General features: G+C 44.5%; 1 non-coding gene across 1 annotated transcript; it reads right to left on the bottom strand.

The window, feature by feature from the left end:
• Positions 1–8,623: 8,623 nt before the first annotated feature.
• Positions 8,624–8,731, bottom strand: LOC138668301 (U6 spliceosomal RNA). The gene has a single exon (XR_011319129.1). It is a non-coding gene; the product is annotated as a U6 spliceosomal RNA (small nuclear RNA).
• Between the last annotated feature and the right edge of the window lie 8,241 nt (positions 8,732–16,972).

A 16,972-nucleotide genomic window follows, 5' to 3' on the forward strand; every position in this document is an offset into this window, starting at 1 on the left:
AAAGCCCAAAAACTAATAAAAATTGCTTCAGAAAAAGAAAACCTCTTCTCCAAAACTCCTCAGAAAAGGAACATTTTCTGAAGTAATCTCTGCTTGAAATTTTTTTGGTTTTTGAACACCTCAAATACCTCTGTGTGCATATAGCACATGGTGTTTGCACATATTGCCTATTTAAGTTGGATTCTGCCTGGAACCTCCCCTGAAAAACCACTCAATAAACTTTGAAAATAGTGAACATACTGTATACACAACAATATCAAAATGACTTGCTGTGCACATGTCCTGCCTTTTGTAACTTCTTTTAACTGCTTAAGACTTCAAAAGCCATGAAACGGCAGGTCCATTCTTCAGGCAGCTGAAAATTTTTCAAATAAACTCGCAAAACCACAGCAAGAAAGATGACAAACAAGATGCTTCAGGACAAAAGACAATCAGCATTTTCCTGAAGCGTCTTCTGCCTCAAAAAACAATGCGGGTATCATGGCATCTATAAGAAATTCTGCGCACACACCATAACCGGTATCTTTAGATTTTATACAGAGTTTAGGTAGTTTATATAATTTTTAGATTTCTTAATCGTTACTGTAGGAAATTAGCTGGCAGAGCTCATGCTCATATACCGACCACCGGGCTCAGCCACTGCCTTCATTGACCAATTCTCCACCTAGCTTCTTCACTTTCTCTCTACTGACATCCCCACCATCATAAAGGGTGACTTTAATATCCCTACTGACACCCGCCAGCCAGCAGCCTCCAAGCTTCAGGCTCTTACTTCATCCTTTGGACTTACTCAGTGGTCCTCCACAGCCACCCACGCAGATGGACATACACTAGACCTCATCGTCACCCGCCTCTGTTCCTTATCTAATCTCATGATCTCTCCCTTCCCTCTATCTGACCACCATCTACTCATCTTCTCATCCTTGTCCTCCTCACCCGCCCCCCCATGTCCAACCACTACTACATCCTCGCAGAAACCTTGCACACCTAGACTTTCACAGACTCTCAGACTCTCTTCTACCCCTGTCCTCCATATATTCACTCCTCAACACGGACAGCGCCACCGCTTTCTATAACTCCACCCTCACATCAGCAATAGACTCAGTTGCCCCTCACATGCATGGCAAAGTGCGACAAATCAATAGGCAACCCTGGCAGAACAATCTCACAAAAAAACTCCAACAAGCATCCAGTGTTGCGGAGCGGCGTTGGATGAAAACATGCCTGCCAGACGATTTCACTACTCTCAAACAAGCTACACTCTCCTTAAAACTAGCCCTCACTTCCGCTAAACAGACCTATTTCACTAACCTTGTATCTTCATTATCCTACAACCCAAAACAACTGTTCAGCACATTTAACTCTCTCCTCCGCCCACCACTGCCACCTCCGACTCCCCTCATCTCTTCCGAGGACTTTGCCACCTACTTCAAAAACAAGATAGACCAAACAAGGCAAACCTTTACTGTTCCAGCACCCCAGCCACTCCCTATATTAGACCTCTGCTCTTCCCTAATAACTTCCCTCTCCAATATCACTGAAGGAGAACTTACTCACCTCCTTTCCAAATCACACCTCACCACCTGTGCCATTGACCCATCCCTTCCCACCTGCCAACCTCACTAACATGCTCATTCCAGCCCTAAGCCATCTCTTCAACCTATTGCTATCTTCTGGTACCCTCCCCTCTGCCTTCAAACATGCCACCAAAACACACCCATCCTCAAAAAAACTAACCTTGACCCAACTGCTATGCCCAGCTATAGCCCCATATCACTGCTCCCGTTTGATCCCAAACTCCTTGAGCAGCATGTCCATGCTCAACTTTCCTCCCACATCTCATCTATCTCTCTCCTTGACAACCTCCAATATGGCTCCCGCCCCCACCACTCCACCGAAACTGCTCTGACCAAAATTACTAATAACTTACTCACAGCCAAAGCTAACAGGCAGTTCTCAATTCCCCTCCTTCTCGACCTGTCCTCTGCTTTCGACACAGTCAACCACTGCCTACTGCTACAGATTCTCTCTTCCCTTGGCATCAAAGGCCTTGCCCTGTCCTGGATTGCCTCATTCCTTTCTGACCGCACATTTAGCGTTACCCACTCCCACTACCTCCTCATCCTGCCCTCTCTCTGTTGGAGTCTCTCAAGGCTCTGTCCTAGGGCCCCTACTTTTTCCATCTATACCCTTGGCTCTAGGACAACTCATAAAGTCCCATGGCTTCCAGTACCACCTGTATGCGGACGACACTCAGATCTACCTCTCTGGCCCAGATGTCACCTCTCTGCTGTACAGAATCATATCCTCCTTCTTCAACTCTCGCTTCATAAAACTCAATGCAGATGAAACTGAATTCATCATCTTGTCCCCATCTTGCATACCCCCCTACCTGATCTATCTATTATGGTAAACGGCATCACGCTCTCTCCCGCACCTGAAATCCGCTGCCTCGGGGTAACTCTCGACTGTGCCCTGTCCTTCAAGCCGCATGTCCAAACTCTTGCCTCCTCCTGTCGCCTCCAACTCAAAAATATTGCCAGGATCCGTCCCTTCCTCAGCCCACAATCTACTAAAACTCTTGTGCATGCCCTCATCATCTCCCGCCTCGATTACTGCAACACCCTCCTCTGTGGACACCCCGCTAACTCTCTTGCACCACTCAAGTCTGTCCTCAACTCTGCTGCCCGGCTAATCCTCCTGTCTCCTTGCTAATCCTCTGTTTCTCCCCTCTGCAAATCCCTCCACTGGATCCCAATTCCCCAAAGAATCCAGTTCAAACTACTAACACTGATCTACAAAGCCATCCACAACCTGTCCCCTCCCTATATCTCTGAACTAATCTCCCACTATCTTCCCTCACTAATCTTCGACCCTCCCAAGACCTCCTACTCTCCTCCACACTTATTTGTTCCTCACACAACCGCCTCCAAGATTTCTCCCATATATCCCCCATCGTCTGGAATTCCACGCCTGACACATCCGATTATCCACCACCCACAGATCCTTCAGACAGAACTTGAAAAAAACCCATCTCTTCAGGAAAGCCTACAGCCTGCAATAACCATTCTGTCGCCTCACCCCCACCCGAGCTGCCACCTCACCAACCACCCGAGCTGCCGCCTCACCAACCACCTGAGCTGCCGCCTCACCAACCACCCGAGCTGCCGCCTCACCAACCAGCCGAGCTGCCACCTCACCAACCACCCGATCTGCTGCCTCACCAACCATCATCAGAGCTGTTGTGAATTCAGTTGTCGAGCTCCTTCCTGTGGTCGTGAGTGGTACTTCGGCGAGTTCTGTCCATGGACTCCCTCTGGTGGCTGTGAGTGGAGCTGCTGCTTCTGAGGTTCCTTACACAGGTGACGTGGTTTATCATAAAGCAATCCAAGCGCCAGAAAAAACGCATCAACATCACGCAATGCAGGATCTCCTGGCGCAAGGGAAAATGCCCAGTCTTGAGGGTCACCACGCAACAAAGAAATAATGATTTTTACTTGTTGAACGGGGTCACTAGAGGAGCGGGGTTTCAAAGCTAGAAACAGTTTACAATTATTTTTGAAATTCAGGAACCTAGATCTATCCCCAGAAAATAAATCAGGAATAGGAATTCTAGGCTCTAACATCGGATTCTGAACCACAAAATCTTGAATGTTTTGTACCCTTGCAGTGAGATGATCCACACAAGAGGACAGACCTTGAATGTCCATATCTACATCTGTGTCCTGAACCACCCAAAGGTTTAGGGGAAAAGAAAGACAAAACACAGTGCAAAGAAAAAAAAATGGTCTCAGAACTTCTCTTATCCCTCTATTGAGGTGCATTAATACTTTTGGCCAGCTGTACTGTTATGGACCTGGTGGTTAAGAGCACCCGGCACGACCTGATAGTTAAACTCAACAGGACAAGCTCTGGGATGTGGGAGCTCTGCTGACCGCAACCCCTAATCCTATCACAACAACTAGAAATAGCCGTGGAGCGTTCCTGACTCTCCCTAGATGCCTCTTCACAGCCTAAGAGCTAGCTAGCCCTAGAGATAGAAAATAAAGCCTACCTTGCCTCAGAGAAATTCCCCAAAGGAAAAGGCAGCCCCCCACATATATTGACTGTGAGTAAAGATGAAAGTCACAAACACAGAAATGAAACAGGTTTCAGCAAAGGGAGGCCAGACTTACTAAACAGACAGAGGATAGGAAAGGTATATTTGTGGTCAGCACAAAAAACTACAAAAGACCACGCAGAGTGTGCAAAAAGACCTCCGCACCGACTAACGGTGCGGAGATGCCACTCTGCATCCCAGAGCTTCCAGCTAGCAAGACAAAATCATGATAGCCAACTGGACAAGGAAACAATGAACAAATAATAACAAGCAGGAACTTAGCTTCTGCTGGAGTAGACAGGTCACCAGAAAGATCCAAGAGCGAACTGAACCAATGCAGGAACATTGACAGCTGGCATGGAGTAACGATCTGAGTGGAGTTAAATAGAGCAGCCAACCAAAGGATAAACCACATCACCTGTGTAAGGAACCTTAGAAGCAGCAATTCCACTCACAGCCACCAGAGGGAGTCCATGGACAGAACTCGCCGAAGTACCACTCACGACCACAGGAGGGAGCTCGACAACAGAATTCACAACACAGAGCTACCGCCTCACCACCATCAGAGCTGCCGCCTCACCACCCTCAGTGCTGCCACGTCACCACCACCAGAGCTGTCGCCTCACTACCACCAGAGCTGCCACATCCCCGACCTTCTGTCTCTTCCCCATTATCCTGTAGAATATAAGTCCGCAAGGACAGGGTCCTCTCCCCTCTGTACCAATCTGTCATTGTAAATTTGTTTACTGTAAACGATATCTATAACTCTGTATGTAACCCCTTTCTCATGTACAGCACCATGAAATTAATGGTGTTATATAAATAAATTATAGTAATATTTGTTGTAGGCTTGTTCACATTGCGCATTTACATGTACTGAGCACATATGTAAAGGAAACGTCCAACCCAAGAGTTAAGGTACCTTCACACTGAACGATATCGCTAGCAATCCGTGACGTTGCAGCGTCCTAGCTAGCGATATCGTTGTGTTTGACACGCAGCAGCGATCAGGATCCTGCTGTGCCATCGTTGGTCGGAGCAGAAAGTCCAGGACTTTATTTCGTCGCTGGACTCCCGCAGACAGCGCTGAATCGGCGTGTGTGACGCCGATTCAGCGATGTCTTCACTGGTAACCAGGGTAAACATCGGGTTTCTAAGCGCAGGGCCGCGCTTAGTAACCCGATGTTTACCCTGGTTACCAGTGTAAATGTAAAAAAAAACAAACACTACATACTTACATTCCGGTGTCTGTCGTGTCCCTCGGCGTTCTGCTTCCCTGCACTGTCAGCGCCGGCCAGCCGTAAAGCAGATTACAGCGGTGACGTCACCGCTGTGCTTTACGGCCAGCCGGCGCTCACAGTCAGTGCAGGAAACCACAGCGCCGGGGGACAGACACCGGAATGTAAGTATGTAGTGTTTGTTTTTTTTACATTAGCACTGGTAACCAGGGTAAACATCGGGTTACTAAGCGCGGCCCTGCGTTTAGTAACCTGATGTTTACCCTGGTTACCCGGGGACCGGCATCGTTGTTCGCTGGAGAGCTGTCTGTGTGACAGCTCTCCAGCGACCACACAGCGACGCTGCAGCGATCGGCATCGTTGTCTAGATCGCTGCAGCGTCGCTAAATGTGACGGTACCCTTAAACGTCTCAAGGGGTCTTAATATACCCAAAAGGAGGCTGAAAGCTTTCAGTTTGAGGTGTAAGACATCGAATACTCCTAACATACATGTGTAAAGAGACTTATAGACCTTTCCGCTATTCAAATGCTCATGGTGGGACTTTTTAAGTAACTGTTGTGCGTATATAACCTTTTTTTCAATGAACCCTCACACTGCCAAGACTAAGGCTGGCGTCACACTCAGCGTATAAGAATACGGTCCGTAATTTACGGCCGTAATACGCAGAAAAGTCCCCAAAATACTGGTCCGTATCTCCTCCGTAGGCAGGGTGTGTCAGCGTATTTTGCGCATGGCATCCTCCGTATGGCATCCGTACTGCGAGATTTTCTCGCAGGCTTGCAAAACCGACATACGGATATACAAAGGATCCATGTGCTCAAAAAATAATAAAAACATATGTACTGTCTATATATATTTATATATATATATATATATATATATACAGTATATGTTAGTGAGACACATATATATATATATATATTAATATTTCATCCAGCGCTAGATAGCTTAAAAGCCGGTAATTCAATTGCCGGCTTTTGCTATCTCCTTCCAAAACCCGACATGATATGAGACATGGTTTACATACAGTAAACCATGTCATATTCCCATTTTTTTTGCATATTCCACACTACTAATGTTAGTAGTGTGTATTTGCAAAATTTGGGCGTTCTAGCTATTAAATTAAAGGGTTAAATGGCGTAAAAAATTGGCGTGGGCTCCCACGCAATTTTCTCCGCCAGAGTAGTAAAGCCAGTGACTGACGGCAGATATTAATAGCCTAGAGAGGGTCCACGGTTATTGGCCCCCCCTGGCTAAAAACACCTGCCCCCAGCCACCCCAGAAAAGGCACATCTGGAAGATGCGCCTATTCTGGCACTTGGCCACTCTCTTCCCATTCCCGTGTAGCGGTGGGATATGGGGTAATGAAGGGTTAATGTCACCTTGCTATTGTAAGGTGACATTAAGCCAGATTAATAATGGAGAGGCGTCAATTATGACACCTATCCATTATTAATCCAATAGTAGGAAAGAGTTAAAAAAAACACACACATTATTTAAAAGTCTTTTAATGAAATAAAAACACATGTTGTTTTAATATTTTATTATTCTGGTAATCCACCTGAAGACCCTTGCTCTGTGACAAAGAAAAAATAATAAACCAACAATATCCATACCTTCCGAGGATCTGTCACGTCCCACGATGTAAATCCATCTGAAGGGGTTAATTTTTTTTACAGCCAGGAACTCTGCTATAATGCAGCTGTACTCCTGACTGTAAAACCCCAGCGAATGAATGGAAACTAGGTCAATGACCTGTAGTTACCTTCATTCGCGGTGAGGCGCCCTCTGCTGGTTGTCCTCATATGAACTCGAGCCTGGGAACTTTTCTGATTTTTTCCCACGCTCGAAGGACATCCAGCAGAGGGCGCCTCATCGCGAATGAAGGTAACTACAGGTCATTGACCTAGTTTCCATTCATTCGCTGGGGTTTTACAGTCAGGAGCATAGCTGCATTATAGCAGAGCTCCTGGCTGTAAAAAAAATTAACCCCTTCAGATGGATTTACATCGTGGGACGTGACAGATCCTCGGAAGGTATGGATATTGTTGGATTATTATTTTTTCTTTGTCACAGAGCGAGGGTCTTCAGGTGGATTACCAGAATAATAAAATATTAAAACAACATGTGATTTTATTTCATTAAAAGACTTTTTAATAATGTGTGTGGGTTTTTTTAACCATTTCCTACTATTGGATTAATAATGGATAGGTGTCATAATTGACTCCTCTCCATTATTAATCTGGCTTAATATCACCTTACAATAGCCAGGTGACATTAACCCTTCATTACTCCATATCCCACCCCTACACGGGAATGGGAAGAGAGAGGCCAAGTGCCAGAATAGGCGCATCTTCCAGATGTGCCTTTTCTGGGGTGGCTGGGGGCAGATGTTTTTAGCCGGGGGGGGCAATAACCGTGGACCCTCTCCAGGCTATTAATATCTGCCCTCAGTAACTGGCTTTACTACTCTGGCGGAGAAAATTGCGCGGGAGCCCACACCAATTTTTTCCGCCATTTAACCCTTTAATTTAATAGCTAGAACGCCCAAATTTTGCACATACACACTACTAACATTAGTAGTGTGGAATATGCAAAAAAAATGGAAATATGACATGGTTTACTGTATGTAAACCATGTCTCATATCATGTCGGGTTTTGGAAGGAGAAATGAAAAGCCGGCAATTGAATTACCGGCTTTTAAGCTATCTAGCGCTGTATGAAATATTAATATATATATATATATATGTGTCTCACTGACATATATATATATATATACAGTATATATATATACCTATTCTATGTGTACACATTTATTCTACCTATTCTATTGTAAGCTGTCGGTGTGATTTTACTGTACACCGCACTGAATTGCCGGCTTTTCTCTCTAACACCGCTGCGTATTTCTCGCAAGTCACACTGCTGGTCCGTGTGTAATCCGTATTTTTCTGGTTTCCATAGACTTTCATTGGTGAATTTTTGCGCAATACGGTGACAAACGCAGCATGCTGCGATTTTCTACGTCCGTAGAAAGCCGTATAATACGGATCAGTAAAATACGGCAGATAGGAGCAGGGGCATAGAGAATAATTGGGCCGTGTGTAATGCGTGTTTTATGGACGTATTTTATGCGCTCATACGTCCGTAAAACTCGCTAGTGTGACGCCGGCCTAAATGCGATTACAGTAGCCAAACCAGCACTGACTAGCTTATTATTGGGATGGCTACATTCTATAAAGGATTGTCCACCTGAGATAACATCTTTAACAACTAATCAGCTTTCTTTACAAGTATTAGCACTTTTTTTTTTTTTTTTTTATCCTAGCGCAGGGGCCATGACTAATCTTCTCTGTATCGTTCCAATTTTAGTATATGTGCTGCCGAAGCAAGCACGGTCACCAGTATTAGCACTTTTAAGATTGGCAAATAACCACTTGAAACGAAGAGAAAAGGGTCTCTAAAGACACTGCTTGGAGGTAGCAATGCAAGAAATCTATATTAACCCCTTAATCCCATATGACGTACTATCCCGTCCAGGTGACCTGGGACTTAATTCCCATGGACGGGATAGTACGTCATATGCGATCGGCCGCGCTCACGGGGGGAGCGCGGCCGATCGCGGCCGGGTGTCAGCTGCCTATCGCAGCTGACATCCGGCACTATGTGCCAGGAGCGGTCACGGACCGCTCCCGGCACATTAACCCCCGGCACACCGCGATCAAAGATGATCGCGGTGTGCCGGCGGTGCAGGGAAGCATCGCGCAGGGAGGGGGCTCCCTGCGGGCTTCCCTGAGACGATCGGTACACGGTGATGTGCTCACCGTGTACCGAGCGTCTTCTCCCTGCAGTCCCCGGATCCAAAATGGCCGCCGGGCTGCATCCGGGTCCTGCAGGGAGCACTTCCGGGTCAGGATCAGGCTGCAGCTGCAGCTCTAATCCTGCCCGGCTGTATGTTAGATCACCGATCTAACAGAGTGCTGTGCACACTGTCAGATCGGTGATCTGTGATGTCCCCCCCTGGGACAAAGTGAAAAAGTAAAAAAAAAAATTTCCACACTTGTAAAAAAAAAAATAAAAAAAAAATTCCTAAATAAAGCAGAAAAAAAAAAATATTATTCCCATAAATACATTTCTTTACATAAAAAAAAACAAAAAAACAATAAAAGTACACATATTTAGTATCGCCGCGTCCGTAACGACCCGACCTATAAAACTGGCCCACTAGTTAACCCCTTCAGTGAACACCGTAAGAAAAAAAAAAAAAAAACGAGCCAAAAAACAACGCTTTATTATCATAACGCTGAACAAAGAGTGGAATAACACGCGATCAAAAAGACGGATATAAATAACCATGTTACCTCTGAAAACGTCATCTTGTCCCGCAAAAAACGAGCCGCCATATAGCATCATAACCAAAAAAATAAAAAAGTTATAGTCCTCTGAATAAAGCGATGCCAAAATAATTATTTTTTCTATAAAATAGCTTTTATCGTATAAAAGCGCCAAAACATAAAAAAAATGATATAAATGAGGTGTCGCTGTAATCGTACTGACCCGAAGAATAAAACTGCTTCATCAATTTTACCAAACGCGGAACGGTATAAACGCCTCCCCCAAAAGAAATTCATGAATAGCTGGTTTTTGGTCATTCTGCCTCACAAAAAAATCGGAATAAAAAGCGATCAAAAACTGTCACGTGTCCGAAAATGTAACCGATAAAAACGTCAACTCGTCCCGCAAAAAACAAGACCTCACATGACTCTGTGGACCAAAATATGGAAAAATTATAGGTCTCAAAATGTGGAGACGCAAAAACTTTTTTGCTATAAAAAGCGTCTTTTAGTGTGTGACGGCTGCCAATCATAAAAATCCGCTAAAAAACTCGCTATAAAAGTAAATCAAACCCCCCTTCATCACCCCCTTAGTTAGGCTAGGTTCACATTGCGTTAATGGGTTAACGCTAACGGACAGCGTTGCACGGCGAAAATGTCACAATTAACGCCGTGCAACGGGTCCGTTAGCACAACCATTGACAGCAATGTGATTTTCAGGTGTAGCGCATCGCTAGAGCGTGCCATTTTCGGCTCGCGCTAGCAAGGTGCCATTCTTTTGTGGCGCGCCTCAGACGCTGCTTGCAGCGTCCGCGGCGCGCCCGAGGTCCGATCCCCGATCTTCCAGAGCGGGGACGTTAACGCGACCACTAAACACGACACCTAAAAAGACATTGTGTTAGCGCAATCCGCTAGTGCTAAACGGATTTCCCTAACGCAATGTGAACCTAGCCTTAGGGAAAAATAATAAAATTAAAAAAAATGTATTTATTTCCATTTTCCGGTTAGGGTTAGGGTTAGGGCTAGGGTTGGGGCTAGGGTTAGGGTTTGGATTACATTTACGGTTGGGATTAGGGTTGGGATTAGAATTAGGGGTGTGTCTGGGTTAGGTGTGTGGTTAGGGTTACAGTTGGGATTAGGGTTAGTGGTGCGTTTGGATTAGGGTTTCATTTATAATTGGGGGGTTTCCACTGTTTAGACACATCAGGGGCTCTCCAAACGCGACATGGCGTCCGATCTCAATTCCAGCCAATTCTGCATTGAAAAAGTAAAACAGTGCTCCTTCACTTCCGAGCTCTCCCGTGCGCCCAAACAGGGGTTTACCCCAACATATGGGGTATCAGCGTACTCGAGACAAATTGGACAACAACTTTTTGGGTCCAAGTTCTCTTGTTATCCTTGGGAAAATAAAAATTTGGGGGGCTAAAAATCATTTTTGTGGGAAAAAAAAGGATTTTTATTTTCACGGCTCTGCGTTGTAAACTGTAGTGAAACACTTGGGGGTTCAAAGTTTTCACAACACATCTAGATAAGTTCCATGGGAGGTCTAGTTTCCAATATGGGGTCACTTGTGGGTGGTTTCTACTGTTTGGGTACATCAGGGGCTCTGCAAATGCAACGTGACGCCTGCAGACCAATCCATCTAAGTCTGCATTCCAAATGGCGCTCCTTCCCTTCCGAGCTCTGCCATGAGCCCAAACAGTGGTTCCCCCCCACATATGGGGTATCAGCGTACTCAGGACAAATTGAACAACAACTTTTGGGGTCCAATTTATTCTGTTACCCTTGTAAAAATACAAAGCTGGGGGCTAAAAAATCATTTTTGTGAAAAAAAAAAGAATTTTTATTTTCACGGGTCTGCGTTATAAACTGTAGTGAAACACTTAGGGGTTCAAAGTTCTCACAACACATCTAGATAAGTTCCATGGGAGGTCTAGTTTCTAATATGGGGTCACTTGTGGGGGGTTTGTACTGTTTGGGTACATCAGGGGCTCTGCAAATGCAACGTGACTCCTGCAGACCAATCCATCTAAGTCTGCATTCCAAATGGCGCTCCTTCCCTTCCGAGCTCTGCCATGCGCCCAAACAGTGGTTCCCCCCCACATATGGGGTATCAGCGTACTCAGGACAAATTGGACAACAACTTTTGGGGTCCAATTTATTATGTTACCCTTGTGAAAATACAAAACTGGGGGCTAAAAAATTTTTGCGAAAAAAAAATAAATTTATTTTAACAGCTCTGCGTTATAAACTGTAGTGAAACACTTGGGGGTTCAAAGCTCTCAAAACACATCTAGATAAGTTCCTTAGAGGGTCTAGTTTCCAAAATGGTGTCACTTGTGGGGGTTTTTAATGTTTAGGCACATCAGGGGCTCTCCAAACCAACATGGCGTCCCATCTTAATTCCAGTCAATTTTGCATTGAAAAGTCAAATGGCGCTCCTTCCCTTCCGAGCTCTGCTATGCACCCAAAAAGTGGTTTACCCCCACATATGGGGTATCGTCGCACTCAGGACAAATTGCACAACAATTTTTGTGGTCTAATTTCTTCTCTTACCCTTGGGAAAATAAAAAATTGGGGGCGAAAAGATCATTTTTGTGAAAAAATAAGATTTTTTATTTTTACGGCTCTGCATTATAAACTTCTGTGAAGCACTTGTTGGGTCAAAGTGCTCACCACACATCTAGATAAGTTCCTTAAGGGGTCTACTTTTCAAAATGGTGTCACTTGTGAGGGGTTCCAATGTTTAGGCACATCAGGGGCTCTCCAAACGCAACATGGCGTCCCATCTCAATTCCAGTCAATTTTGCATTGAAAAGTCAAATGGCGCTCCTTTCCTTCCGAGCTCTGCCATGCGCCCAAACAGTGGTTTACCCCCACATATGGGGTATCGTCGCACTCAGGACAAATTGCACAACAACTTTTGTGGTCTAATTTCTTCTCTTACCCTTGGGAAAATAAAAAATTGGTTGCGAAAAGATTATTTTTGTGAAAAAATATGATTTTTTATTTTTACGGCTCTGCATTATAAACTTCTGTGAAGCACTTGTTGGGTCAAAGTGCTCACCACACCTCTAGATAAGTTCCTTAAGGGGTCTACTTTCCAAAATGGTGTCACTTGTGGGGATTTCAATGTTTAGGCACATCAGGGGCTCTCCAAACGCAACATGGCATCCCATCTCAATTCCAGTCAATTTTGCATTGAAAAGTAAAATGGCGCTCCTTCCCTTCCGAGCTCTGCCATACGCCCAAACAATGGTTTACACCCATATACGGGGTATCAGCGTACTCAGGACAAATTGGCCAACAATTTTTGAGGTTCAATTTCTTCTCTTACTCTTGGGAAAATAAAAAATTGGGGGCGAAAAGATCATTTTTGTGAAAAAATATGATTTTTTATTTTTACGGCTCTGCATTATAAACTTCTGTGAAGCAATTGGTGGGTCAAAGTGGTCACCACACATCTAGATAAGTTCCTTAGGGTGTCTACTTTCCAAAATGGTGTCACTTGTGGGGGGTTTCAATGTTTAGGCACATCAGTGGCTCTCCAAACGCAACATGGTGTCCCATCTCAATTCCTGTCAATTTTGCATTTAAAAGTCAAATGGCGCTCCTTCCCTTCCGAGCTCTGCCATGCGCCCAAACAGTGGTTTACCCCCACATATGGGGTATCAGCGTACTCAGTACAGATTGTACAACAATGTTTGGCATCCATTTTATCCTGTTACCCTTGGTAAAATAAAACAAATTGGAGCTGAAATAAATTTTGTGTGAAAAAAAGTTAAATATTCATTTTTATTTAAACATTCCAAAAATTCCTGTGAAACCCCTGAAGGGTTAATAAACTTCTTGAATGTGGTTTTGAGCACCTTGAGGGGTGCAGTTTTTAGAATGGTGTCACACTTGGGTATTTTCTATCATATAGACCCCTCAAAATGACATCAAATGAGATGTGGTCCCTAAAAAAAAATGGTGTTGTAAAAATGAGAAATTGCTGGTCAACTTTGAACCCTTATAACTCCCTAACAAAAAAAAATTTTGGTTCCAAAATTGTGCTGATGTAAAGGAGACATGTGGGAAATGTTACTTATTAAGTATTTTGCGTGACATATCTCTGTGATTTAAGGGCATAAAAATTTAAAGTTGGAAAATTGCGAAATTTTCAAAATTTTCGCCAAATTTCCGTTTTTTTCACAAATAAACGCAAGTTATATCGAATAAATGTTACTACTAAAATGAAGTACAATATGTCACGAGAAAACAATGTCAGAATCGCCAAGATCCGTTGAAGCGTTCCAGAGTTATAACCTCATAAAGGGACAGTGGTCAGAATTGTAAAAATTGGCCCGGTCATTAACGTGCAAACCACCCTCGGGGCTTAAGGGGTTAAAGTATTGTAAGGAAGCTGTTGATGCTATAATTGCAATAAAAATCCAAAAGATGGTGTAGAACGTAGTCAGTGTGGTTTAATATCAATGCGTTTTGAAGTTGAACAACAGAGATGTTGGAGAAGCTGGAAATGTTTAGTTTCAATTTCTTTTTCCTTTGCTGTGGGTTGCACAACCCTACAAGGTGAGCAGTTACCTTAAGGCTATGTGCACAAGTTCAGGATTTTTTGTGTTTTGTTTTGGCAGTTTTCCGCTGCAGAAACTAATAAAACCCCTTACATTAAGCATCACATCATTTTTAATGCATTCTGCCATTTTTGTGCACATGGTGTATTTCTTTCCACGAAAAAAAAAACGCATCGCGGAAAAAAAACTCAGCATGTTCATTAATTTTATGGTTTTTCCGCTATATTATTGCATTGAAAAAAACACGAAAAATCCGCCAAAACCCCCCTGCAAAAAACGTGCAAAAAATGCAAGCGGATTTCCAGAGCAGGGAGTCCGGTTTTGCTCAGGAAAATTCTGCACACATTACTGAACGTGTGCACATAGCCTAACTCTTTCAACCTTTCATTCATTGGATAAGACCCTCTTGCACTTGTATTGTCCCTTCATTGCTCTAAGAAATGTATATTGACTGTTTCAAGGGCTTTGACACATGACTTAGGATATAGAGCCAAACCTGAATTTCCATTTGCAAACAGCTGTTTCAGGATTTTTGCCCCTCATCAGTGCAGAGTAGACGCCTGGTTTGAAGGCATTTTACTCAGCTTCCTCTTTGAAAAGGCAATATGGATACTTTTATCCTGGGACCATTGTCTGATCTGTACGTTTCCCTATGTCAGATTGGCGCTGTCCTCAAGGAGAAAATTTAATTCTTAGAACTCCATCAAATCCTACTTTCAACTGATGAAAAGCAATTGCCTGAAACAATTGCTTGCAAACGGAGGTCTATTCTTTTGTGGAGAAGATTTTGATTTGATTTTATAGCCTTAGTCGTGTGGCAAGGTTCTTCAGAGAGCCAGTATCGACTTCTACCCTTGTTATTTTCTTCTTTGAAAAGTCTACTTCATTTAAGAGTTGAGAAGAGCAGATCAGTCACAATTTGAATGAATCTGTTCTCGTGGATTTTCCTAGGAAATTCAATTTGTAGAGAATTCATTGTCAGCTAACTTAATGTCTCTTATTATTCTTAGGGGTGTCTTCAGACTCCAGAGTATAATTCATGTACGATGTAAAAAATAAAGAAAAGTCCTTATTCTCATTTTACCTCTCAGCTCTCCGATCCCTCTGCTCATCACCATTAAACATCTGGCCCTCCACGTATCTTCTGATCTCCAATCCAATCATTGAAATCCCTGGGCCTCTGTCATTGAGGCCTGGGAGGATTCTGTGCTAGCTCACAAGAGTTCATGATGTCACAACATGTGTTGTGACCTTGTGCACATGGAGCGTCTGCCAGGGCCTAGGGGGTTACTCAGTAGCGGGTCCGGTCGTCATTAAAGGGGTGGTCACGGTGGCAGTGACGCAGTCCGTGGCCCTGGGTGTCCATGTAAAAGGGAAGGGGTTTGTAAAATAAGAAATGTTCGTGACGCCACCTGTGGTACTTGGTCAGGGATGACCGACGCTGCTTAAAGGGATCTTCTGGGGGTGTTGGTACTGCAGCAAGGATGGTATGGCTTCCCACAGGTGAAGCTGGGTCCCCAGGGTTCCCAGGGTAATAGGCAAAGATGGTGTGGTGCCAGAAATAATCAGAGGACACAGGGTTGCAGTCTCTTTACCTGTTTACTGATGGTTTATGGCCACAGTCTAGGGTACCAGTAACAGGTGTGGGTGAGGTCCGGTCGGCCTGGAAGCAATTATGGATCCTGTTATGGCTGGCAATCAGGCAACACAGCGTGCAGTAATCAGCGCACATACAGAGATCTGGCAATAACCAAAAACAATAGGACGAGCTCTGAGACGTGGAATCTCTGTAGACTGCAGTACCTAATCTATCCTCACACAACTATAAGCAGCAGTGGATTGCGCCTAACAACTACCTATGCAACTCGGCACTGCCTGAGGAGCTGACTAGCCTGAAGATAGAAATACAAGCCTGACTTACCTCAGAGAAATACCCCAAAGGAATAGGCAGCCCCCCACATATAATGACTGTTAGCAAGATGAAAAGACAAACGTAGGAATGAAATAGATTCAGCAAAGTGAGGCCCGATATTCTAGACAGAGCGAGGATAGCAAAGAGAACTATGCAGTCTACAAAAAACCCTAAAACGAAAACCACGCAAAGGGGCAAAAAGACCCACCGTGCCGAACTAACAGCACGGCGGTGCACCCCTTTGCTTCTCAGAGCTTCCAGCAAAAGTTAATAGCAAGCTGGACAGAAAAAACAGAAAACAAACTAGAAGCACTTATCTAGCAGAGCAGCAGGCCCAAGGAAAGATGCAGTAGCTCAGATCCAACACTGGAACATTGACAAGGAGCAAGGAAGACAGACTCAGGTGGAGCTAAATAGCAAGGCAGCCAACGAGCTCACCAAAACACCTGAGGGAGGAAGCCCAGAGACTGCAATACCACTTGTGACCACAGAAGTGAACTCAGCCACAGAATTCACAACAGTACCCCCCCCTTGAGGAGGGGTCACCGAACCCTCACCAGAACCCCCAGGCCGACCAGGATGAGCCACATGAAAGGCACGAACAAGATCTGGGGCATGGACATCAGAGGCAAAAACCCAGGAATTATCTTCCTGAGCATAACCCTTCCATTTGACCAGATACTGGAGTTTCCGTCTAGAGACACGAGAATCCAAAATCTTCTCCACAATATACTCCAATTCCCCCTCCACCAAAACAGGGGCAGGAGGCTCCACAGATGGAACCATAGGTGCCACGTATCTCCTCAACAACGACCTA

This window comes from Ranitomeya imitator, chromosome 2 (assembly GCF_032444005.1).
Source record: "Ranitomeya imitator isolate aRanImi1 chromosome 2, aRanImi1.pri, whole genome shotgun sequence".
NCBI lineage: Eukaryota > Metazoa > Chordata > Amphibia > Anura > Dendrobatidae > Ranitomeya > Ranitomeya imitator.